Source organism: Schistocerca serialis, chromosome 4 (assembly GCF_023864345.2).
Source record: "Schistocerca serialis cubense isolate TAMUIC-IGC-003099 chromosome 4, iqSchSeri2.2, whole genome shotgun sequence".
In the NCBI taxonomy this organism is placed as follows: Eukaryota; Metazoa; Arthropoda; class Insecta; order Orthoptera; family Acrididae; genus Schistocerca; species Schistocerca serialis.
In genome coordinates, this window is record NC_064641.1 from 431,713,847 (window position 1) to 431,741,066 (window position 27,220).

At 35.6% G+C, this 27,220-nt stretch overlaps 1 protein-coding gene across 2 annotated transcripts in view; it reads left to right on the forward strand.

Annotated features, from left to right (window-relative positions):
- Positions 1–22,889, forward strand: part of LOC126475023 (period circadian protein-like) — a 267,326-nt gene extending 244,437 nt beyond the window's left edge. For both annotated transcript variants that reach the window (XM_050102563.1, XM_050102564.1), the window contains one exon: positions 19,371–22,889. The gene's annotated coding sequence lies outside the window, so the exon portion shown is untranslated. The remainder of the gene's footprint in view (positions 1–19,370) is intronic.
- The last annotated feature ends 4,331 nt before the right edge of the window (positions 22,890–27,220 follow it).

Sequence of the window (27,220 nt, forward strand, 5' to 3'; positions counted from 1 at the left end):
GAACTGTTTGCACTTTAGGCATTTTTTCTTGCAATTTATTTGTTTAGTATCAGGAATATCATACTCACAATTTACACAAGCCACCAGCTTAAGAGAGTATTTATACATGCATCTTGCATTTCAGAATATACAAACACTACAAACATAAGATATTTCATGAACCTTCCAGAAGTAACAAATACTAAATAATGAATAATTGCAAGGTGACAGATATGAATGCCAGCAAGCAACACTAACCACTACACCACACTGATTGCACCACAGCTTGTGGCAGTGTTTCCTCTCTTGGAAAACTATGACCAACTGTTTCAGAAGTTCCCACTGGAGCAGACTACAGCATTGTGGATCTAGATCTTGTCAGTGGTCCTCTTTATGGTGGTGCTGTTGGATCCTGCATTCTGTTTGTGTTGTTACATCCTCTGCCCATGATGAGCATCAAAGGTAGCCTGTCAAAACTTCATGGTAATCAAGTGATTTTTCAGTTTCCTTGAATCTTGATCATCAGTCTGCACCTCTAGACTGTATTGGGGCTGCATATAGAAAACATGGACAACATCCCTGCACTTTTATCTTCTTAATGAAGTATCATAATCCTCAAATCCAAATGTGACATATGACAAAGGATACAATACAGCCCAAAGTAACACTTTGATCATTTTTCCAGTACTCCCATTTTCGCTGCAGACATAAAAATACATACTAAGTCACCAAGGCTGTATCTCACAAGCAGAATAGCACTCTCGATGTATCTCCTGGATGTCAAGGGTGCATTTGTGAGCCAGCTGTTTGGCTTTTCATTCCTGATAATAAGGAAGTTACCCTGAGTATCATCTGGTTGAAATGGGAATAGACCCTACAACCATGGAGCAGAAAAAATGGTGTGAAGCCCATAGTGTCTTGCTTCGCTATGTTGTATACAAAAGTAATGACAGCACTTGATTCCAGGAAAATTTGGTGTCTCCTTGCAGTAGTTCTCACAAAGGATCCACCTTGGTACAGTTAGTTAGTTCCACAGATCATCTGAACAGTTCTTTTGTGGAAATGATGTGGAATGAATCAGTCTACAGGCTATGTATTGGTGTTAACATTAGTCCTACACATCCAGTTACACTTAAAAGCTACGTGGTTTATCTTTATAGCCTACCAGTTTTTAAATAAAAATTCATCAATGGAGTAAAATGAGTTGTCCAGGAGAAATGATTTGAGGTTAGTTTTAAAATTTATTTTGCTATTTGTCAGACATTTTGTGTTACGGAGCAAAGCTTGAAGATTTCTTTTGCTGCATACTGAACTCCTTTCTGACCCATTGACAGTTTTAATAATGATTAATAAAGATCACCTTTCCCTGCATTGCTTTATGAACATCAGTTTTCTTCTTAAATTGTGATGGATTATTTATGATGAATTGCATTAACGAATATATGTACTGTGATGCAACAGCCACAGTCCTAGCACATTTAAATGCTACTTACACGACATCTGTGGGTAAACAGTGCTCACTTTTGTGCAATAAATACTTTCTTTCTAAGTGGTGAGTTCTCACAGAAAATTACTCCATAAGGCAGTATTGAGTGGTAATGCGGAAAATATGTCAGGAGGTTAATTTGTTTGTTTCCATGATTAGCTCTTATATGAAGAGTAAAAGAAGCTGAACTTAACTGTTTGAGAAGCTCAGTACTATGCTTTTCTAGTTGAATATTTCATCATTATATATACCCAGATATTTTGAGAATTCCACTCCATTTACTGATGTGCTACATCAGCTGTTGGTATGACTATTTGCTGTACAGAAATGAATATAGTGTGTTTCTTCAAAATTTTGGTAATCCGTTTTCTGAGAACCACTTAATAATTTTATGTAAAATATCATTTACCATCTCTTCTACTGCTTTATTTCTAATGGGATTTATTGTAACACTAGCACTGTCTGCTAAAAGTACCAATTCTGCTTGTTGAATCTTAAGTGGAAGATCTATCGGATATATAAGGAATAGGAGTGGATCAAAAGTTGAACAAAGTAGGATACCCTTATGGATTTCTTCCCAGTCACAAAATTTTTTTACCCTTCCAACACTGTTTGAATTATTCAGCACAACATTTCGCTCTCTGTTTGTTAAGTGTGGCTCAAACCAGCTGTGCGTAAAGCCATCAATTCCACAAAACTTAAGTATGTTTTTCTAAGAGAGTAACATGATCTAGACAATAAATGCCTTGAAAAATCACAAAAAATGCCATATGGTGATATTTTATTATTTATGGATTGCACTATTTGATGTGTGAATGTATAAATAGCATTCTCAGTTGAGCAATGCTTCAAACCTTCCAGAATCCAAACTGTAATATGATAAGTATATTGTTTCTACTTAAGTGTAAGACTACTCTCAAGTACATTACTTTTTCGAATATTTTGTTAAAAGAGGTCAGCAAGGAAACTGGATGATAATTGCGTAATTTTGTCCTGTCATCTTTCTTAAGAAGAAGTTTAACAACGGCATATTTTAAACTGTCTGGAAAAGTTCTCTGTGCCAGTGATGCATTACATACATCACTAACAACGTTATTTATTAAGCTAGAACAATTTTTCATAATTCTAACAGCAATTCCAGCAACACAACATAAGATTAGGTTTTTTTAGAAATTTTATAATTTTATTAATAAGGATGTTGGTGCTACTTAATATACTTTAATGTATTCAATTGCTTCTTCAGCTGAACTATTTGGTCCTAATTTTGCTGTTGCATTTAGAAAATGATTGGCAAAAGTACTCAGAACTTGTGGATTATCAGTTACCACATTGTCATTTAGTTATGTTATTATTATGTGTTGTACACTGACTGGCTGTCCTGTCTTCCATTTGACAATACCAATGCAGTTTTAACCTTACTAGCTTTGTTTTTAATTTCCAGTACCATATTAAAATACTTTTTGTGGCATGCAAGTAATATTGAACCTTGGGTTATTCTGTCCTGCATATAAATTACCCTCGCCCTCTTACATGAGATTTTAATTCCCTTTGTTATTCACAGCTTACTTATTTTAAACAGATTTTCTGGTAAACTTTTAGTAGATCAACTTTCAAATATTGATACTGATTTACTTTGAAATAAATTGAATTTGACATTAGCATCTCCTTCTACAGTATGTACACCTCAGCCCATACCACCTCCTTTAACTTATTCTTAAAACTTTGTATCCTGTTCTTGTTAATAAGCCCCTCTGCTTTGTATGAACCTGCCTTAGGTCTGTAATGTGCCATATTGTTTATAGCTGTTAATTGGACTCATGATCAAATTATACGTTAACAATTCGATACACATTAATTGTTTCAGCCTCTGCTCTGTCTGTAAAAATATTATCAATCTGTGTCCTACTGTCTTGCTACACACAAGTTGGAAAACTGACTACTAAAATCACATAGAAACATCCAAATAATAATTCTCGTTCATTTTTCCTGCCTGCATCTTTTAAGAAATCTATATTGAAATCTCCACAAACAACTAACTGCTTCTTCTTGTCTGACGGGCAGCTCAAAACTGCATCCAGATTTCTCATAAGTAGCTGTAAGTTTCTGTAGGGGATCTGTAACTGTTATAATTATCACAGAAGTATTCTGCAGTAACAACTCACAAGTGTCCTGTTCTTAAATTTCTTTCAATACTGTATCTGTAACCTCAGTTTCAGTTTCAGTTTATTGAGCACCCGTTTTATCATGTACAATGATATGGGATTTGTCATATGTTACATACACAAAAAATATGAATAACAACATATTATGTAAAAACTATCAGTGAATAATCTGAATTAAATATATGGGCAAAACAATTATAGCTTACATGATACAAATTTGTAACAATATAGGACACAAATAGGTTACATATATTCTGTGTATAATGGACAGCAACAAGAAACAATGATTATAACACTCTATATTGACAGATTAATTAATTTTTGTGTGTACATAAAAGAGTCTACCCCACGACACAAGTTTGTATATGAGTAACTTATAAGATAGGTGAAGGCACGCTATCTTTCTGAAGAATTCATATATTCACTAACACTGTAAAAACTATTACTGATTAACATTCTTTTGAGTTCACTTTTAAAACTGCTCAGCTGCTGAATCCTTTTTATTTTTAAAGGAAGAGCACTATAGAGAATTTTTGGGTGGTATATTGCACTCTTGTTGTATTGGGCTTTCTTATGCACTTCTCTGTGAAATTCATTACTCTGTCTTGTTGTATAGTCATGGAACTCACTGTTTAAAGAAGAAAACTGGGGGTGAGACTTCAGAAAGCATATACTTTCATAGATGTAAATGGATGGAAGAGTCATGATTTTATATTCCTTGAAAATTTCCCTACATGGATCTCTAGGTGCAGCTCCTTTTATGATTCTTATCGCTCGTTTTTGAATAATAAAGGAGTGTTTTGCCTGACTTGAATTGCCCCAAAATATGACACCATATCGCAAAAGACTATGCATAAATGCATAATATGTACACAATACTGTTTGATCACTGCAGCAATTTTTGAGCATTCTAAATACATAGCAACATTTACTTAACTTTTTATTGAGCACATCTATATGCTTGTCCTATTTTAGATGCTCATCTAACCAAATTCCTAAGAATTTTGTATTTGGCGTTTGTAGTATATTCTGTTGGCCTAGCTTCACAGTTATATTGGGCTTCATATTATTTGAAACATGTCTGTAATTCATCCATAATGTTTTCCCCTCATTCACAAATAAACTGTTGTCCCTGAACCATTTACTTGCTTCAACTGCTGTTGTTTCAATTTTGCTGTTAAGGTCAGTCTCATTCTGAGCTTTAATAAAGAGACTTGTATCATCAGCAAAAAGTACACAATCAGCTTGTGTTAAATAGTGTGGCAAGTCATTTATAAAGATCAAGAACAACAGGGGTCCCAACACCGATCCTTGGGGCACCCCATAACTAACTTCCTTATAACCAGAAAAGTATGACTTTCCAACATGAACTATTTCTACTTTCTGGGATCTGCCAGATAAATATGACTTAAACCATGCATGAGCAGTACCACGGAGTCCATAGCAACTAAGTTTTTCGAGCAGTAGTTTATGATCAATAACGTCAAAAGCCTTTGATAAATCTAAGAAGACCCCACAATTTACTTCATTATTATCAATGGAATTTAGGACAAGTTTTAGAAAGTTGTATATAGCTGTTTCTGTTGATCTATTTTTTCGAAAGCCATTTTGTTCATCGACCAATATTCCACTTTTTTTTAGGAAAGTAGAGAGTCTTCCACACATTACTCTTTCTATAATTTTTGAAAAACAGGATAACATTGATAAAGGCCTGTAGTTTTTTACATCATAATGATCCCCATTTTTGTATAATGGTTTTATAATTGATTGTTTCAGCTTTCTAGGGAAAGTGCCAGTACTGAAAGATGCATTAATTATATCTACAAGAAGAGGAGAAATATATCTGCTGTGTTTAATGATTTTGTCTGGAATGCCATCGGTGCCACAGGATAATTTATTTTTTAGTTTGCTGATGGCATTCTCTACCTCATGTACTGTTACAGGATACAAAAACATAGTTTCGGAATTCAATGTGATGTTATGACTGATGTCTGTACTACTTTGGGTTTGTATGAGGTTTTGAACTACACTTGTAAAATGACAGTTGAATATATTGGCAATTTGTAATGGATCATTTATAGTTTTGTCCTCAGTTTTAATAACAATGTTGTTTCTTACTTTGCTTCTTCCTAAGTTACTATTGATCACTTTCCAAACTGATTTCATTTTTTTGTTGCCATTATTTCTACTGATATATGAATCATTATTTAACTTTTTTGCTGCAGTGATTACTTTCTTGTATAATTTCCTATAACACTTAACACGTTGTTTCAAAGCAGGATTTTGCCTTGCTGATTTACTTAACATTCTGAGTTGCTCTCCAGATTTTCTTATGCCCTGTGTTATCCACGTGTTAATTTTGCCTTTTACTTTCATTTTCTTAAGGGGAAAAGCAATTTCAAAGTTATGTTTGTAATCAGCTAGAAATGACTCAAACTTAATGTCTGTACTATCATGTTTATCTAGATCCCAACTTGTATTTTTTAACAAGGAATTAAAAATCCTAATGTTGTCCTCATTAATACATCTCCTGACTCAAACATGAAAATTGTGCTCCTTTGACTCTAGTAATCACAGTGATTTTGTCTCATGTGCTTGTGCCCCCCCCCCCTCCCCCCCCCCCAATACACTTTCTGCAAGATGTTCAGCTAATCTTTGCTTCTCCCTCCTATTGAGGTGCAGGCCACAATTTGTGTATTCCCATCTTCCAATTGGAGCAACAACCAAAACAGGTATATGAGACTTTGTTTCAGTCAAAAGCAGCCAACTTAGTTCTTTGTTAATATGTATAACAGACAGATTAACTCAGGACTATAACTTCCAGGTCACCTTTAATGCTGTTTTCTAAGTTGCTAGCCAGGCTGTTTCCTCCTCACCCTACTATAAGTATCTGATCCTTTGCATCAAAATCTCTGCACAAAGCTCTCATGCTCTCTGTCAGAGCTTGGCACTAGGTTCCACAATGCTTGTCACCTAGCATTCTACACCAGCCTTTTCCTATAGCATCTGGCCCACACCTCTCCCATTACAGTGACGAGACTCTTTTCCTTCTACATGACTTTTCTTCTGACCTGGCCTTAAAGTCATTTGTACAAGTCTGCTTCACTGTAGTTACCTCAAAACTGGTTGAGGCTCTTCTGTTTCAGATAACAATTAAAACTGTTTGCTAACTGGAATTTGAAATGTGATTTCTGAGGTTTTCTCCTTTTTATCTATTAATTGTCACTTTCTCCCAGCTCCCATTGTCTCTTACCCCCTTTGACATATCTAATTCAAAATACGCCATTTCTAATTCTCCCTGAGGGGTACAAATCTTTTTTCCATGTTCCATGGTTTTCTATTCTTGACTACATATTCTACAACTCCATGGAAGAGCCTCATCTGACACAAAAGTCTTTAATGAATTGCTGATAGTACACGCACATTCCAAGAAAACTTCTTTCTAGAACAGTTCATAATGTGAGGAACCCTCATATGGTACACAATCACAATAAAGAAACTTCTAAAGAACAGAGACAACTGCATAATAGGTGGAAAGCAAAGTCTAGGACAACAGATAGAGAAATGCTAAATTAAACATGTTTGGCTGTGAGGAGGGCAATGCATGAATTGTTCAATGACTATTGTAGCAGAATACTCCCAAATGATATTTCACGAAGCCTGAAGAAATTCTAGTCATATGTAAAGGTTGTTACTGCATCCAGTCACTCATGGGTGAGACAGGAACTGAAATCTACGGTAGCAGAACAATAGGAGAAATGCTTACCTCTGTATTCAAATGTTCCTTTACAAATGAAAATCCAAGAGAATTACCGCAATTTACACCTCATACCACTGAAAAGGTGAATGAAATAGGCGTTAGTGCCAGTGGCCTAGAGAAACAGCTGAAATCATTTAAATTGAACAATGTCCAATGGAATTCCATCAAATTATACACTGAATCTGTGGCTGAATTAGCCCCTCTTCAAACAATAATGTATCATAGATTCCCTGAACAAAAAACTGTTCATGCTAGTTGGAAGGAAATATAGGTCACACCCATTTACAAGAAGGATAGTAGAAGAGATCCACACAGTTACAACCCAATAGTCTTGACAATGATTTGTTGTAGAATCTTAGAACATATTCTGAGCTCAAACATAATGAGGCATCTTCAACAGAATGACTTTCACCATTCCAGCCAGTATGGACTCAATAAACACTGATCATATGAAATCCAACTCGCAAAACTTTGGTTTAATGCAGTCTGGTAGATGCAGTATTTCTTTATTTCCAAAAAAAAAAAAAAAAAAAAAAAAAAGATTTGAATCATTTCCACATCTAACCTATTATCAAAAGGACAATTGTGTGGGGAAGTTATCTTGGATGCATAGTCATCAACACATGTAGAAATAACTTCGAATATGCTGCAGGGAAGTGTGTTGGGAACATTGCAGACATGAATTTTTTCTGGAGAAGGAAAATTTATTTATGCTGTAATGCTTTTATGTTGATTTTTTAATGATTTTAGATGCAAGACTTATACAAAAATATCTCCCAGTTTTCAGAATATATTTTGTAAATTTGGCTTCTTTTTATGGTCTAAAATAACTAATTTTTAATTATTCACTGTAAACTGTAGATGAGCCGAAAAGTCAAAACATCTGTAATTGCTTTTATTTACTCTGAGTTTGGACAGACTAAATTTTCATTCACTCTTGTAATAAATAGTTACAATTTAATAATAATAATAATCATTTTTACAGTGGCATGTAACTAATGAACCACTTCCATGCATTCTGGTGGTCACGAGTCACTGCCACTGCACAATTGGCAATACCTTTATCTGTACCCAATAGAAAGACTGAACACTCACAAATGTGTACATTAGGTTTCCAGTGGGGAAAAATATTTCTGTTCCACCTAAGACAAAGTAAAATCTAATGTTCACAATTGCAACTAGTGGGTCTGAAAGGGTTAAATGATAACTTTAGGAACATACTAAAAATACCTACATATTGCTCCCATAGGGATCATGAGGACAGGGTTAAATTAATTATAGCATGCACAGATTTTAAACAGTCATTGTTCCCATACTCCATACAAGAAGGGAATGAGGAGGAAACCTCAATAACTTGTACATGGAACTTACACTCTGCTGTGCCATTCACAGTGGTTCACAAAGCATAGACATAGATGTGCTGGAGAGTGAAAAAAATCTGTGACTGCTCTTATTTGCTCTGGATTGGGTCTTACAGCATCATCATGTACTAGATGCACCAATATTTTTATTTCTTGTGTGGTACAGAGGCACTGTGTCACATTCAGGTGGAGGCCTGCATTCTGAATGCTACCCAGCACAGTTTTCAGCCAGTCTGAATGTTGTTCAAATGCCATTTTATAAGACAGTGTTATCCAGATAGCAGAGACAAATTGTCCATTTAAAGTGTTGAAACAGGTTGTTCATAACATTTTTGGACGTGGCCATAGCATTACACAGTCCAAACAGTGTAACTTGAAACTCACAGAGGCTGTCAAGAGCTTTGAAGCAGTCTTTCCTCATCAGCCTCGTCGACTTCTATTTGCCAGTAGCCTCACTGCATATCCACCATAGATGAGAAATAATTTGATGTTCTCAGCAGTCTAGGGTGTCATCAGTACTTGGCAATGAACAGACATCTTAGTGACTTTTTCAGTTGTTATTAGCCAGCACACAAATATCAAGTGCCATCCTTCTTATTCTTCTTCTTCTTATTATTCTTCTTCTTCTTCTAAAGGACAATACGAAAGAGCCTAGGACACTCTGAATGTTCAGTGATGACCTCTAGCAACATCATCTCTGATTCCTTCTGCATTATCTGTCATTCAGCTTGCAACACACTATTTGAGGGCTGGGTAATTGGTGGATGATTCCCAGTGTTGACACAGTGAAATGGGCCACTCTGTCTGGTTTTTCTCCATACTGCTTTTGAAAGCATCTGAAAATTCACACAAAACTGTTGGCAGTTTGATAGTAGTTCCCTCCCCTGCATTATCTTCTTCGATGACCTTAAGCTGTCCTCTCTGTACTGGTTTGGCTGTTCCTACACACATGCCTTTAGGAATGACTTGTGGCTGCTCATGACAGTTACTGATCCAAAGTTATCCATGGCCACCTACAATGCTTATTACCATCACAGTCATGTAGATTTCTTTTGTGAGCCTGAGTATCTATTTGCAATCAACAAAAGCTTCTCATTTTAACTGAGCATCCCATCTGATGATAGAATAACAATGTCTTCAGTAGTAAACAACCATCCAGAGTGATCTCTGTTATATGTGCTTGTTGGAACAGCTTTGTCAGTCTGCAGCTCTGGTGTTCCACACGCTACGACTGCTTTTGGTGCCTAGAAGTGCCATCTGAATATAAGATCATGGCTATACTAAGTTAAAATGAAAAAACTGAAAAGCTGTGTTCTGCCATTGGTAGTTATTCTTGCAATACAAGTTCTTGCCATCTGGACATGTTGCCATTGACAACCTTCAGTGCAATCACTTCCATATTAGGGAAGATATTCATCTTTAGCTGGTGGTGGTAAGCATTCCTCACATCGATTAATGCCTCGGCGGGTTGTCCACCAACGGCAATACGGATGCTATTTCCCATCATCTTAGTAACAATTATACATGGAGTATATTCATCTGTGGTGGCCTCACTTTCATAGATGATCACCTTTCTTAATTTTCCAAAAGTCAGAAGATAGGCAAGCAGCTCATATCTCTATAAAGGGTAAGGAATGGCTGAAGCATTGTTGAGGAGCAAAACTGTTCAAGATAAAGTGGTGAGCTTTGTCCTGAGGTTGACTATAATTGTCTGCAGTGTTTGGAATGAGTAGGATTCTTGTGATGTTAGTTATATGTTCCTAAGATCATTTCAACAATTCTTCTGTCAAACTGATGCCAAATGAGTCAGTTTATAGGATATGTATACATAATTAGTGTTAACATTTATTAACATATTATAGAGCAAGGGAAAATGACTGTGTATATGTGTCCATATGAGCCCTAATTTCTCATATCTCATCTTCATGGCCCCTAGATGAAATGTATGTTGGCGGCAGTAGTATTAGTCTGCAGACAGCTTCAAATGCCAGTTCTATAAATTTTCTCAATAGTGTTCTTCAAAATGAATGTCTTCTTCCCTCCAGTGATTCCCACTTGAGTCCCGGAGCGCTTGCATGCTGATTGTACCTGTTGATAACAAATCTAGCAGCTCACCTCCGAACTGTTTCAGTGGCTTCTTTCAACCTGACCTGTTGCGTATCCCACCACGAGCAGTACTCAAGCATAGGTCACGCTAGTGTCCTATATGTGGTCTCCTTTACAGATGAACCACAATTTCCTAAAATTCTCCCAATAAACCAGAGTCCACCATTTGCCTTCCCTACCACAATTCTCGCATACTCATTGTATTTCATATCGATTCGCGACGTTATGCCCAGATATTTAAACGACGTGACTGTGTCAAGCAGGACACTACTAATGCTGTATCTGAACATTATGGATTTGTTTTTCCTAGTTATCTGCATTAACTTAGATTTTCCTACATTTAGAGCCAGCTGCCATTCATCACACCAAGTAGAAATTTTGTCTAGATCATCTTCCACCAACCTACATCCACAGATCTTCACCACCTTTCTGCACACCACAGCATCGTCAGTGAACAACCACAGATTGCTGCCCACCCTGTCTGCCAGATCATTTATGTACATAGAAGATAGCAACCATCCTATTCCACTTCCCTGGGGCACCCCTGATGTTACCCCTCTGTCTGATGAACACTTGCTGTCAAGGACAACAAACTGAGTTCTATTATTTAAGAAGTCTTTGAGCCAGTCACATATCTGGGCATCTATTCCTTATGCTTGTATCTTCATTAACAGTTTGCGGTGCGGTACCATATTGCCTGCTTTTCATAAATTTAGAAAAATGGAATCTGCATGTTGCTCTTTGTGCATAGTTCATAGTATATCGTGGGAGAGTAGAGCAAGCTGGGTTTTGTATTAGCAATACTTTCTAAAGCTATGCTGATTTGTAGATATGAGCTTTTCAGCCTCTAGTAAATTGATTGTATTCTAACTCAGAATATGCTCTAGAATTCTGCAGCAAACCAATGTTAAGGATATTCGTGTGTAATTTTGTGGGTCCGTTCTTTTACCTTCTTATATATGGGTGTTACCTGCACTTTTTTCCAGTCACTAGGCACTCTGTGCTGGAGAAGAGATTCATGATAAATGCAAACTAAGTATGGGGTCAACGACGTAGAGTACTCTTTGTAAAACTGAACTGGGATTCCATCCGGACCTGACAACTTATTTATTTTCAACTCTTTCAGTTGCTTCTCTATATCAGAGATGCTTATTGCTATGTCATCTATACAGGACTATGTGCAATGGTAAAATCGTGGTACATTTGTATAGTTCTTCTATGTGAACAATTTCTGAAATGTGGAATTTAAAACTTCAGCCTTCATTTTTCTGTCTTCTGCTGCCAAACCAGATTGATCAGCGAGTGATTTGATGAAAACCTTAAACCCACAAAGAAATTTTATATAGGACCAGAAATTTTTCAGTTTCTCTGCCAGATCTTTAGCCAAGGTATGATAATGGTAGCTGTTGTATGCTTCATACACAGATCTTTTCACAGACACACAATTCTCTACTAATCTTGGCCTTTCGTCATTTGCATGTCCTCTTTTGAGCCAAGAGTATAACTACAGCCTTTGTTTCCTCAGCAGTTTCTGAATTTTGTTATTAAACTTTGGTGGGTCTTTTCCATCCTTATTCCACTTACTAGGCCTTTACTTGTTCTGTGCACAATTTACAATCTTTTTGAACTTTGCTCACAATGCCTTTATGTCCATCATTCTGGAAATAAATGACTGCAGTTCACTGTCCGAGTGAGATACTAACAACTGCTTATCTGCTCTTTCTAGCAGAAACACTCTCCTAGCCCTCTTGACTGATTTATCAACTTTCATAACCATAGTCACTATGATGGCATCATGATCAATAATCCCTGTGTCTATACGGAAGCCATCAATAATGTCTGGTCTCTAGCCATCAATAATATCTGGTCTCTTGTTAGCTATGATGTCCAAGTTATTTCCATTGCTTGTGGGCGGATGAATGAGCTGCTGAAGACAGTTTTCGGAAAATGTGTTCAAAAGTACTCCACAAGACTGTCTGTCTGCACCCCCTGCAGTGAATCCATACACGTCCCAGTCTGTAATCGGCAGGTTAAAGTCACCCCTGCAGCTAGTACTGCATGATCTGGGTATTTATGCACAACTGGCCATAGAATTTCTCTGAATGTCTCTAGAACTGTCACAGCGGAGACGGGTGGTTGGTAAAAACATCTAACAATTAACTTGGTTTCAGCTAGACCTGTTATGCCCAATCAGTAACAGTCTCTCCTGTTGCTTTATCTCTGATTTGATTTATTATAACACTACTATTGTCTACAATAAGTACTCATTCTGCTGTTAAATTTTAAGACAAACGTCATTCACATACAATCAGCCAGAACATTATGACCATTCGCCTAATAGCCAGTATGTCCACCTTTGACACGGATAACAACAATGATATGTCATGGCATGGAAGCAGTGAGGCCTTGGTGAGTCTCTTGATGCAGTTTGCAACACATCTGCACACACGTCACCAAATTCCTGTAAATTGTGGAGAGGGGGCAATGACCTCTGATGCCATGTTCAATCACATCCCAGATGAGTTCGGTTGGGTTCAGATCTGGTGAGTTGGGGGGCCATCATATCTATCTGAACTCACTACTGTGTTCCTAAAACCACTCCATCACACTCCCAGCCTTGTGACAAGGCGCATTACCTTGTTGAAAAATGCCATTGCCGTCGGGAAACATGATCATGATGAAGGGGTGTATGCAGTCTGCAATCAGTGTACAATACTCCTTGGCCATCATAGTGCCTTCCCTGAGCTCCATTGGAACCAAGGACACCTATGTGAATGTTCCCCATAGCATAATGGAGCTGCCATCAGCTAATCTCCACCCTGCAATACAGATGCCAAGGAGGTATTCACCTGGAAGACAATGGATTTGTGCCCTTCCATTGGCATGATGCAGAAATGAGGATTCATCAGCCAATGCAATGCTCTGCCACTGCCCCAACATCCAGTGCTGACAGTCATGTGCCCATTTCAGTCATAGTTGCTGATGTTGTGGTGTTAACATCGGCACATGCATGGGTCATCAGCTGCAGAGGCCCATCGTTAGGAGTGTTCGGTGCACAGTGTGTTCAGTAAGCAAACTGGATTATAACTGTTTAAAATGTAAAATTAAAACACCTTCAGCCACCTATACTTCGAATTTATATTTGTGCAACCATTTTCAGCATTTCACTAAGCCATCACCAGGCCCCCTAACCAACATATAGATGTAACCCAACCTCATATGCAGTCAAAATAGGGACCAGCATTAAGCAACTGGTATCCATAGATTCCTAGTTTCAACAGCATGATCCATTCATTCACCCACTTTTGGATGGCCCCTATTTTGACTTCATACAAGGTTCGATTCCTCCTACTTGTTGGTCAGGGTGCCTGAAGATGACATAGTAAAACAATGAAACTGGTCAGATAAATACATTCAAAATATGGATGGCTAAAGGTGTTTTTAATTTCAAAATTTTTACTGAGCAGCCAAAGTACCTCAAGCATCTTGTACAGAAATGGACTTAAAGAGATGATTATTTAAGTCTTTCTTGTTGGATTTCTTATAAAGGGGTTTAATAATTGCATATTTTAATCTGACAGGAAAAATTTCCTGAGCCAGTGATGCATTGCATGTAGGGCATTGAGTTAGAACTACTTTTCAGAATTCTGTTTGCAGTTCCATCAACACCACACGAGCTTTTGTTTTTTAGAACTTTTACAATTCATTTAATTTCAGTGAAGGATATTGATGCCACTTCTAACTCTTTAAAGTTCTGTGGAATGGTATTTTTAATACATTATCTTGCCTGGTCAGCTGAGCTATTTAATCCTATTTTTGCTGCTACATCCAGAAAGTGTTCGTTAAAAGCAGTCACTATTTGTGAATTATTCATCACAACATTGTCATTTAGTTTAACTGCAATGGTATCTTGTTCAGTGACTGGCTGTCCTGTGTACAATTGACAATATCCCATACAGTTTAATCTTATTATTTGAATTATTAATTTCTCTTGAATTATTAATATCTCCAGATAATGATGATGGATGTCTCATGTCCAGCTGACCTACTACTGGCTTCGAATCCATTAGTCTTCTGAATATACAGACCTTGGGAATGATGTACTACTTGTATTGCCCCTGTAGGCCACGGCTGTTACATTCTCTAATTGGAGCCACTGTGATGTAGATGTTCTGCAGTACTTGACATCACCACTAAACAAAGTCACATTGTAACCAGAATGAAGTCCAAATCTGAAAAAAAGGTCATCAATGAAATACAGTGCTTATCACTGAATGCATGTTAGTTCTGACACGAGTTTACCACCAGAACAGAACTGACCCCCCAGATGGTGAGTGAGGTTATTTATACAAACTTTGAATATTCCATAATGCTGGTTCTTATATGTTCTATATTCCCAAATATACAAACACAGACATGAGGTGTTTCAACGACCTTCCACAACTCATACATATTAAGTAACAAATAATTCTGGTCATCAGGTTTGATGTGGTGACCTGCAACATGCTATACAACACTGCTAATCGCTATACCATGCTGTGTGCACTACAGTGGCATTATGCATCAAACTATTACTGTATTTTCATTTTTATCGGTACTGCCTGTTGCATGTCTCAGTGGAAAAGTTAACCTAAGTAGGTGTCCTATAACATCACTAACCACAGGGATTGTACCACATATCATGGGGCACATTATATTCTTGGACATTAAATCTAGTTCTGCCTTCATATAAAAATACAGGCTGTGTATCAAGTACCAAGTGGCATACCTCCATCTGAGTCCTCTCTGGAGTTAACAGGAACCTCTGCAGTTCCCGGATAATATACTATACTGGTGAACCTGGCTGTTCTTTGTTTGCAGTCACTAAATATGTATGGGAATTGGATATATATATATATATATATATATATATATATATATATATATATATATATATATATATATATATATATATATATATAAAAAAACAAAGATGAGGTGACTTACCGAACGAAAGCGCTGGCAGGTCGATAGACACACAAACAAACACAAACATACACACAAAATTCTAGCTTTCGCAACCAACGGTTGCCTCATCAGGAAAGAGGGAAGGAGAGGGAAAGACGAAAGGATGTGGGTTTTAAGGGAGAGGGTAAGGAGTCATTCCAATCCCGGGAGCGGAAAGACTTACCTTAGGGGGAAAAAAGGACAGGTATACACTCTCACACACACACATATCCATCCACACATACAGACACAAGCAGACATATTTAAAGACAAAGAGTTTGGGCAGAGATGTCAGTCGAGGCGGAAGTGTAGAGGCAAAGAAGTTGTTGAAAGACAGGTGAGGTATGAGTGGCGGCAACTTCTCGTTATCCGCCAGGCCTCAATCTCCGCTAATTTCAAGTTGCCGCCACTCATACCTCACCTGTCTTTCAACAACTTCTTTGCCTCTACACTTCCGCCTTGACTGACATCTCTGCCCAAACTCTTTGTCTTTAAATACGTCTGCTTGTGTCTGTATGTGTGGATGGATATGTGTGTGTGTGTGAGAGTGTATACCTGTCCTTTTTTCCCCCTAGGGTAAGTATTTCCGCTCCCGGGATTGGAATGACTCCTTACCCTCTCCCTTAAAACCCACATCCTTTCGTCTTTCCCTCTCCTTCCCTTTTTCCTGATGAGGCAACCGTTGGTTGCGAAAGCTAGAATTTTGTGTGTATGTTTGTGTTTGTTTGTGTGTCTATCGACCTGCCAGCGCTTTTGTTTGGTAAGTCACCTCATCTTTGTTTTTATATATATTTTTTCCCACGTGGAATGTTTCCCTCTATTTTATATATATATACATGCCCTTCTATCATAGTTGAAACTGATGTGACAGACAAATTTAAGCCATACACTTTCAGAGAACAGCATGAAAAACCTGTAAATCGGCATGTAAAAATTTGTATAGCCTACATCCATCTGAATGTATATTAGAGTATCATGTAAAAATTGTAAGTAAATCAATCAAGAACTTTCTGAGATTTTTGGTAATAACATTTTCCATTTATAGATTACATATACATTTATGCATTATATATATTAATAAAATATATGGCACATATCTGACAAAATGTTCATTAGAGCATTGAGTAAGCCTTTTAAATAAATGGTCATGAACTTTCCAATTTTTGCTTTGTATATCAAAATAAAAAAAATTAATAAAGGACTTATAGCCTATGTTAATCAGAATGTTCATTAGAGAATTGTGTAAAATTTTAAGTAAACCAGTTGAATACTTTTCTGAGAGTTTTGGTAACAACATTACGGGAAGACTTATCATTATATATATATATATATATATATATATATATATATATATATATATATATATATATATATATATATATATATATATATATCTACAAACAAAGATGATGTGACTTACCAAATGAAAGTGCTGGCAGGTCGACAGACACACAAACAAACACAAACATACACACAAAATTCAAGCTTTCGCAACAAACTGTTGCCTCATCAGGAAAGAGGGAAGGAGAGGGAAAGACGAAAGGATGTGTCTGTATATGTGTGGATGGATATGTGTGTGTGTGCGAGTGTATACCCGACCTTTTTTCCCCCTAAGGTAAGTCTTTCCGCTCCCGGGATTGGAATGACTCCTTACCCTCTCCCTTAAAACCCACATCCTTTCGTCTTTCCCTCTCCTTCCCTCTTTCCTGATGAGGCAACAGTTTGTTGCGAAAGCTTGAATTTTGTGTGTATGTTTGTGTTTGTTTGTGTGTCTGTCGACCTGCCAGCACTTTCATTTGGTAAGTCACATCATCTTTGTTTTTAGATATATATTTCCTACGTGGAATGTTTCCCTCTATTATAACCATATATATATATATATATATATATATATATATATATATACAGAAAAATATTTTATTTTATATCCAGTTTTAGTGTTAATATTTGCAGAGTTTTGATATTGTTTCTTGACTTAACTTGATGAAATTGTCTGACAAATTATTTCCCTTATTGTTATTTATTTTTGACATTCTTCTTCAAGTGATGTTGAAGAATAAAACATACCTGTAATTTATGTTATAAATTTGTTTTAGCATTTAGTAACTCCTTCAGCCTAGTCAAAAATTTAAATATTTAAATTCAGAATCAAATTATTATCAATATGGATAGGTTATTGTTAGCACGAAAAGTAACACTACTAAAAATATTAATGGAAAACATGATAATACTTTTTAATAGTATGATATTTAGTTATTCATAAAATGTTTCCAAATACCAAGAAGAAGAGTCCAATGTTTAGGGAGTCATTTACACCACCATATGAAATAAAATGTTTCACATTGCAAGCTTAAAGTATTCTCTCACTAAAAGCAGTGAAGTCACGTTTCCCCTCAGGATCTACCAAATTCCTGATTTATTGCTACAAGTTCACTTAAAAATTTATTTATTGTTCTCACAATAATTTCTAAACAAAATGTTTTGACATGGAACTACTGAGGATAACACATTGCTTTTGACTACTGAACACAAAAGCTGCATAGAGTACATGATTAGGTTTGATGCTTTCTAAAGGGCAAAATTGTGGGTTTCTCTAATATATGATACCATCTAACCTTAATACAGTTTGTGACAAATCAGAAAAGTCACATTCCAGAAGGGAAAACTAAGATTACTCAGTCAGATAATGATGTATTTGAGAATTGGACAAATAACATATACACAGTGTGTAAACGGTAACTGTTTGCAATGACCACTGTGATGTGGCCACAAGCAAAGATGAACAAATTGGTATAGGGTACTTGTGATAAAGCTGGGAAACAGCATCAAATCGGTCTACAAAAGCCACCTAAGATTCAGCTTGTGTGTGCCACATGAGATTATGGCTAAATTAATCTTTGAATATTAAAATCCCTGTGTTTTTGAACTTAAAAAATGAAAACTGACATCTTTGTAAATTTTATCTCAAAATGTTGTGAATTTTGACGACATGCAATTAACAATTATAAGGTTCAGTTTGTCTGCCCTTTTTACTAACAATTCACTGTGTTTGTATGTTTTCAATTTAGATTGGTTTGTGTAACATTTATGAAAGTCTCTTTTCTATTTCATTATCCTCACAAATAAGCGTAATAACATTAACAAAATAGCTGACTAATGCAGTGGTTTAGGATAGGAAGAGGATATTGGAAACCTCATGTGGGGCACATGCTTTTAACTTAAATGGCTTTTGTAGAACAATTTTAGGGTATTTACTGGATTAATAGACCACAAGTGTCCTCTATAAAATTTTTCATCCCAACTTCCCCAACACCATTGTGGTACATTATAAACAGTTATTTTCAGTGTTACTCAACCCATAATTTTAGCGTATACATTACATTAAATTTTGAGTTCTGTATTGATGTTTGAAACTTATGGTGTGCTTTATGTCGATGTATTACATATACATAGACTTCCATAGGCAATAATTAATTAGTTTTTCTTAGATGACTTTTTCTATAATGTACATAACTTACCTTTTGTTTAAGGTTTCATCACGCTTGCAGCTGACAGCAGGAAGCAGAGTTATATGTGCCAGATACTGTGAGAAATCCTTGTCCTCAAGTGGCAGATCATGTTAAAGGTAGCAGTTCACAATGTCCTCTGCTACAAGCTCCTATACGCCTTTTTACCATCCATTAGGATGTTTTCAGCAATAGTTACAGCAAACCCATAACATGGACATGATGTTAAGGTGATAAATTCAAACAAAATTTCCTTGTGACACCACACACACACATAACATGTGCAAACAGACATTTCTAAGTACAGTTATGTATGAACTGAAATTCGTGTACAAAACAAAAGATATTCTTACAAGCAGTGAAAATAGTTAAAGTGTATTGTATTATAAATTTATAGTTTTGCCAATAAAAATTAGCTACTAATCCTGTTGTAAAAGACAGCTACCTGTGCCTGATATGCATTATACTTTAATGGACATGGTGGGATTTTAAGAGGAGCCTATGGTGTCAAATATCACTGAATTTTGTTATATGTTTGCAGTAAACTTACCATGTGAAGTTGATACACACCTGATATTTTGTTGCCGACTAACAGCTGACTATTCGGTTTTCCTAAAATCATTCTGTGTGACCTTCATAGGACAGAATGTATCATTAAAGAAACCACTAATTATGAAAAACGTGCTCAATTATAAAACCATTTCACTACCCTGTATATTCCATTATATGTTTATGAAAATGAAGCTAGCTTATTTTTTACAGAACTTTTTTATGATTTCTATAAACTGCAAACAATAAAAGTGTCAGAATATGTGTGTGTGTTTAAATGTGTGCTCAAGTACCAGGTCAAATGTGATGTGCAGACAGTTTTGTGAGGCTTTTGGATTACCTTTGTATGTGCTGTGAAAAGAAAGGTGAACTCTTCATCAAATGAAAACAACCAAAGGATAATGTTTAGATGGCCAGACAACCAGTTATAATGCAGATACTGACAATTTAATGCTCTATGCACTGAAAACAGCTGTATCAATTTGCTTTTGTGAAATACAAAAATGAAGCAGGTCAGTGTCTACACAAACAATTGAGTGTGATGAAAATTGGCAGTAAATACTGTGATGGGACTTCATGTAATAGGATTTACAAAAGGCAAAAGCATAGAAAAAGCAGATGTTACCAAAATGAAAGCAAGCAATATCATTGATGTTAAGAGAAAAATAGACATTATTTTGTAGTGTTTTAAAATGAAAGCGAAAAATGAATATTCGCAAAGCTTATTTCTGCCTGTGATTCTTTTTTGTAAGAAACATGAATGTGATTATATGTTTATGGTGATGTCAGTAGTTTTAAAAGATCTGTTATGTAGTCTGCTTGTTTTTATGACAAAGCTTCTGACAAGATACATAAACTCATGAGAAGGGTTCATAAAACAAGCAAAAAAATAGCAGAATTAAAATTCTTTATAGAATTTCTCCTTTTATAGTTGTTAAAATGACATTAAGTTGACAATGGCATAAAATTAAAATTGAAACTGGCAGTAAATAATTTATGTACAATGAGTCTCTTTATGCCTGTAACAAATTACTAAGCTTAAAAAGCTCTACAGTAATTCTTATTGACACAGCCAATTTTCATGCTTCTCATATTGATGCAAAGTATTGAATAAAGACTTTTTAGTTAGTAAAAAATCATTTTTCTTAATTGTTAACTTTCACATTCAAGCCAACTCTAGTTAACTGTAATGTGAAGTGATGTGATTTGTTACAGCTGCACCATAGTAAAATACTGCATTGTACTTGTAATTCATCAATTGCTGCCATACCACAACAATTATTTGAAAAGTTCCTGTGTTTTCTGTCCCCTCATAATAGGAAAGTAAATTTATCTCTGTCTGAGTGAAACATTCCCTAAAAATCACCAGGCCCTGTCCTGGGCTGCTAACATAACACCAAGGTATTGTGAAGATTTTGTAATGTGATAAGTGTTAACAAAACAAATATGTATTTACTGAAACTTCTTTGATGACTGTATGTATGTGTGCAAATGACAAACATATCAGGCAGTCCAGTTAATACAACTTAACAGCCCCATTCAAAAACTGTGTGTTTGATGTTGGAAAACTGAAAATTTCTTTTAGTTGTATTCATGATTCTGTAACTATAATATTTATAATTTACATGTTCAGTAATGTTACATCACAGTACTTCCAGTAATATATCAGGTAACTAAAACTTATCTTATGGGAACAGAAACATTTTATAGTAACTTGTTACATGCATAAAGAGTGCACTATAGCACTATGATATAAACAAAACTTCAAAGCACTTCTAATGGCATGGGGAACTACAACAACTTGAACCATTTTGTAACCCATTAAGTTTGGTAATCAATCTATTTTTATAGTAACTGGGAACATTTGCTAGTGGCACACACATCATTTCGTTCTAAAACAAATGCAAAAAGTTGTTATATATGAAGGAATATTTTCCAACTGATGATAAATTTGCTGTTCATTCAGCAAACGTTTTGCATACAACACATTTCATTTTATTATGTGACATAATGTTGTGTATGTACATTCCATTCATAGCAGCTAACATTTTTACAGAGTGATAGATAATACATTTAAGGACATACTTAACTATGTACTGTATTCGTATATTTTGTATCTGTTAGTGACTTCAAAACTTGACTTACAAAGTCCGATACAAGTTCATTACCACGAGTAAAAATTTATGACTGATTTATTTATTTTCATTTTTTAATGACCTTGATTTTTTACAAAATACAAATCAATTTTTGATGCACTTTTCCAAGAGACCATTAACTCAAAATTGTTGCTGGCTACTAGAGGGCAGTTGTCATAGTCAATAATATTCCTGCAAATGTACAAAATTTATGAGTGGTAGAGGTGAAACTTGTTCTGAGCAATTGCTTTGCTATGAATGCAATTAAAAGGCAGCAAAATTATGGATGAAAATTAATTCCAGTACCCCACAGTAGAAAGTAACACCAGCATATATAATGCAAATTCTACATCTTTTAAGTTTACATGTAGCAAGTATTCATACTTGATAGAAATATTACATACAATAAAATTATATGTGTGATAGCCACTAGAATTAAATGTGAAAAAGATTCAGATTTCCTGTCATTCTTTATAGAAAGTTGGAATTGTAATGGCTGCAGAATGATGTTGAAAATAGTGAAGGTCTGCTTTTAAAAGTTGTATTCTTTTTCTAAGTGGACAGTGTAGAATGACACATATGTGAGAAGATAAATTTTGTTCTTGATAAAACAAATCTATTCCTGAATCATATATACAAAAAGGAAACTACATTTGACTGACAACATGAAGGAAACTTTCAGTACATACTTTCTTTAAAAGTAGGGAAACACTTATCCCCCAAGTAATTTTACAAAGTTTGTTGTGGTACTATGTTTATATTTACAATACCTTAATTGTTCTTCCAGCAACTGTTGACTGATTTTATCCACTGCAGATAATAAATTATTAAAAAACTCTTATTTTTCTTCTTCAGACTTAATTATTTCCATAATATTTTCTCCTTGTTTGAATCAATATCATAATGTAAGATATACCATAACTTGTTAAGGCTTAAAGTAAATGGGCACCAAGTATTTGATGGTGGTGTTTATGACGGATATACCCACAAAACAAGGAATAGTAACTTAGTTAATTATCATTTTTCAGCTGTTACCTTATGTTGTTTTATTTATATCTTTATGTGTACCTGTTGTAAATGTTTCCTGAAAGCTTTGTTATACTTGTTTTCTGATCAACACTGAAACAAATCATAGGCTGTTTAACACAGTTATGCACTGAATGAACAATGCATTCATTATGTCAGTTTATGAATAGGTACTGTTTAGTAAAATATTTTTTTCTAATTTTACAACGTGAGAAGTTTATATACTTAGTTAAGTAAATTGATAAGTATCAACGGACTGCTAGCAAATATGAGTTCACTGGATGTAAATTACAAACTCTTCACAAACTTATTCGTAATATAAGGAGACTTTTACAATGAAGGCAGCTGTGTGAGTAACATTTAAATTGCACAAATTTCCAAACATATCTTCTTTTTTCTAAAAGGTAAAAGAAGCATATTTTTCATGATACCCGTAAATGAAAGCAAGGAAACATCTCCAGACATATTATATTTTGAAAACATAACAAGAACATTAAAAAAAATTCCAAACAAACTTTTATCTTTTCACATTAATACAAACTTTCCAAGTTAAAAGTAGAGGTAATAACTCACCAAATAATACATACTCATTGACATGCACATAAACAAGACTAATGACATTGCTAGCTTTTGGATGAATCCTTTTTTGAGTTAGTGTACACACATGTGAGTATTGGGGCTTGAGTTGGGTGGAGAAAGAAGGCAGGGAGCGGGAAGGAAGGGTTGCGGACAACTTAGAGGGAGGCAACAAGTGCACGGGATCGGAATGCAGAGGACGAGATACCAGTTGTACGGGACAGGAATGTGACACAAGCACCAGCACCAGTGAGCTTGTGAAGCATGCAGTGATAATGATGTGGAGGAATGGATTCAGAAGGGGTGACAGAACAGAGGAAGTGGAGATGGCAGGGAAAAGAACGTGAATGCAGTATGACTGAAGTTATGGTCCTGGCGCAGATTGGGGTGTGTGTGGAACTGGCTCTACTGAAGACAGGACAAGAGGATATGGGGATAATAGATGTATTGTAAGGACAAGTCCCATCTATGTTGTTCATTGGAATTGGGTGGGAAGAATAGATGGCATGGGCTGTGAAACAGTGAATGAAATTGAAAATGATTACTTTCAAAGATGGTCCTGCCTTTGATGGGACAGGTTAAACCAGAGAAAGGACTGGTTCAGCATGTACTAGTTGAGTGTTTTGGACAGGGACATGACTCAAGTCATCTGACAAAACCCCTCACTCTGGTCAACATGCAGAAGTACAATCCTGATATGTGCGTGTGAACTCCAGCTCGAAAACTGATTTGTCAAAAGGTTAGCAAAATTTTTCAGTCTTGTTTACGTGTTTGTGAGTACTCAGTGCCTCTACTATTTGCTGAGTTGTTATTTACATTTTACCAGAGCTTTCCATTATAACATTGATTAAAAAAACTAATAATCATTCAAGAACATTGATATAAGAACTAGTCTACAAAATCAAGAAGGAACAGAACAAGGTAATTCCATTGGAAAATAGAAAAGTGTTTCACTATAGCACAAAATGTGCTATGAGTCTGATGCCCCATTCAAGCAAGTACATCACAATTTACCAATATGTTTTCCAAACAAATGCACTATGCATAGATATAACTATCTGTACAAAGTTAAATGCTGTTATTTATTATTTAGTTGTTGATTTTGTGCAAAATATCAAAGCCTTTACAATGTTCGTTAGAATGATTTTGTTTATTTATCCATTACATAACGTACCTTTTCTTTTCAAGTAGCCCAGGCAAAGAATCTATGAAATCTCTTGGAAAGTAATTATGATTTTTCACAGTTTTTTTGTGTTGATTTGAACCTGCTCATCATCAGTTTTCATTATTTGATGTTTATTTCAGATGCCTTATATCTCCATTTCTTCAGTTTTATACGTGCAGCACTCTTGATTCCAGTTCATGCATCAGACTACAAAACTACATTAAATTTATTAAAATAGACATCATCTTGCACCATTAATGAAGTCCCTTTTTGTTTCTTAATAAAGATAATTAGTACATGATTAAATTCTCTGTTGTGCAAGGGCATCATGAAGTAAAATTGTCATACAGGATTACTCAAAACAAGATTTAAATGAAACACACACATGCTTCCTCAGTCACATACCTTCATTACTTCTTCAAAAATGTTGTGCTCTGGATGAATGTGTCAGCCTACCAGTTCAGATAACACCTTCTAAATACCTTGAAGTATTTCAGTGTTTACTGAAGCATGCCTATGTGTCTTGTCTTGGTCAAGAAAGCTTGATGTTCCTCAGCTCTTTTTAAGCAGCACTAAAAAATTCTTCATATCAGAGAAAACTTCAGTCAAGAAAACATAAACTGTGACATAATTTCTAGCCAGTACTTACCTTCAATGGCCAAAATGTTTAGTACTGCTGACAGACATATAAATGTAGAAGTGACAACACTATCCTAACTTTCAGAACTATTATTTCTTTCTTCACGGAGGAGAGAGGGTTAGGTTGTACAATGTTAAAAAGGAAGGATAGGTCACTTGTACCCCAGGGTGACAGAGATCAATCTGTAGTGAGTACAAGACCTCTGTCTGCCCTCATCCTCTATACAATTAGGTCCTTCTTATCACGGGGTGTGAGTAACTTGCCATTAGCCCTTTCTTTTTAACCTTCTTAACTTATCCTGCATTCCTCCATGAGTAAGGGACTATGAGTTCAGAAAGCTAGGATAGTGTTCTCGCTTTTACTTTTATACATGTCTATCTGCAGTTACTAAACATTTTTATCTCCTGAAGGCAGGTACTGACCAGAAATTCTGTCTCAATTTACTAACAGTTTTTTCCCCTTACCTCAGAAATTTTGTCAGGCTTACCAAATCCCAGCAGCCTTCACATAAATGTAGTGATACACCAACTCTGTTCTGTCAGCTAGCAAATGTGATATTATCTGATGACTTATCTTATTCAGAACCTAGCTCTTTGTCCTTTGGCATCACTCCCTATTTCCACCTAAGTGCATTTAGTATCAGAGAAATTAGTGTGTACTTTTATACAAATAGCCTGTACCCTTTGCAGGAACTTGGTCTAATCTAATACATATCAAACTGATAAATTTACTTTTTGTGCACATAAATTTCTTGTCGGTTTCCTTTGATATGATTACATAACTTTTATATAATTCAGTAATTTGGAGATAGAATTGTTTTATCCCATCGCTTGACTTCCTAGTAACATCATGAGCATAGACTGTTACTTTCTCACACCTCTACCTTGATTATTGTATACATGAAAACTACATTAATGCAAAAGCTGACAATTCTTTTAGTGATACATACCTCAGAGAAGCAGTTATATACATTCTCCTGCATTAATTTCCTCTGAGTCCTATATAATTACCACATTTTCACAGGTCTCTGGTGGAATAAGATGCAATAATAAAGTTATTTGTACATAATTTACAGTTCTTAACTACAAATTTTGTTTTACATTGCGTTCAGAAATTATAAAAGCACAATGCAGTGTGACTGGCATGTCAAAATTATAGTCTGTGCAAGTAAGAAATTTTTATGTTTCACAAAATAAAATATTAAAAAACTTCGCAGAAAGCTGAGCTACAAGATTTGAAGTTTCTAGCTATTTCTATGGAGTATCTATACCTCATAATAATACTAAATGGTTCACAATATGCAGTTCTCAGCCTGCCACATTTGAGTTGTAAAGAAATATGTATGTTCGGCCTCTAAAATAAAAATTTTGTATTCATGAAGGTACCGTAGTTTTGTTGAATATTTGTATTCATATGTGGACTAATCTGCCATGTGCCATGCTACATCAGTTACATAGCCTTGGTGGTGCTCCATTTATTTGCCAGGCTACTTTACTCTAATTTGTACATAAGCAAAAATAAACTATGGTGCTGAATACATTTATATAGTTGTAAGCGTAGGCTTCCGCGGCCGTTGTCTTCTTCAATAAAATTCTTCAGGGTATCAGACTGCATCGTCATAATTTTAAAATGCGCCAATGTTTCGGCCAGCGTTGCAGCTAGCCTTCATCAGGGCCTTACGTTAACTGCCCAGTTAACGTAAGGCCCTGATGAAGGCTAGCTGCAACGCTGGCCGAAACGTTGGCGCATTTTAAAATTATGACGATGCGGTCTGATACCCTGA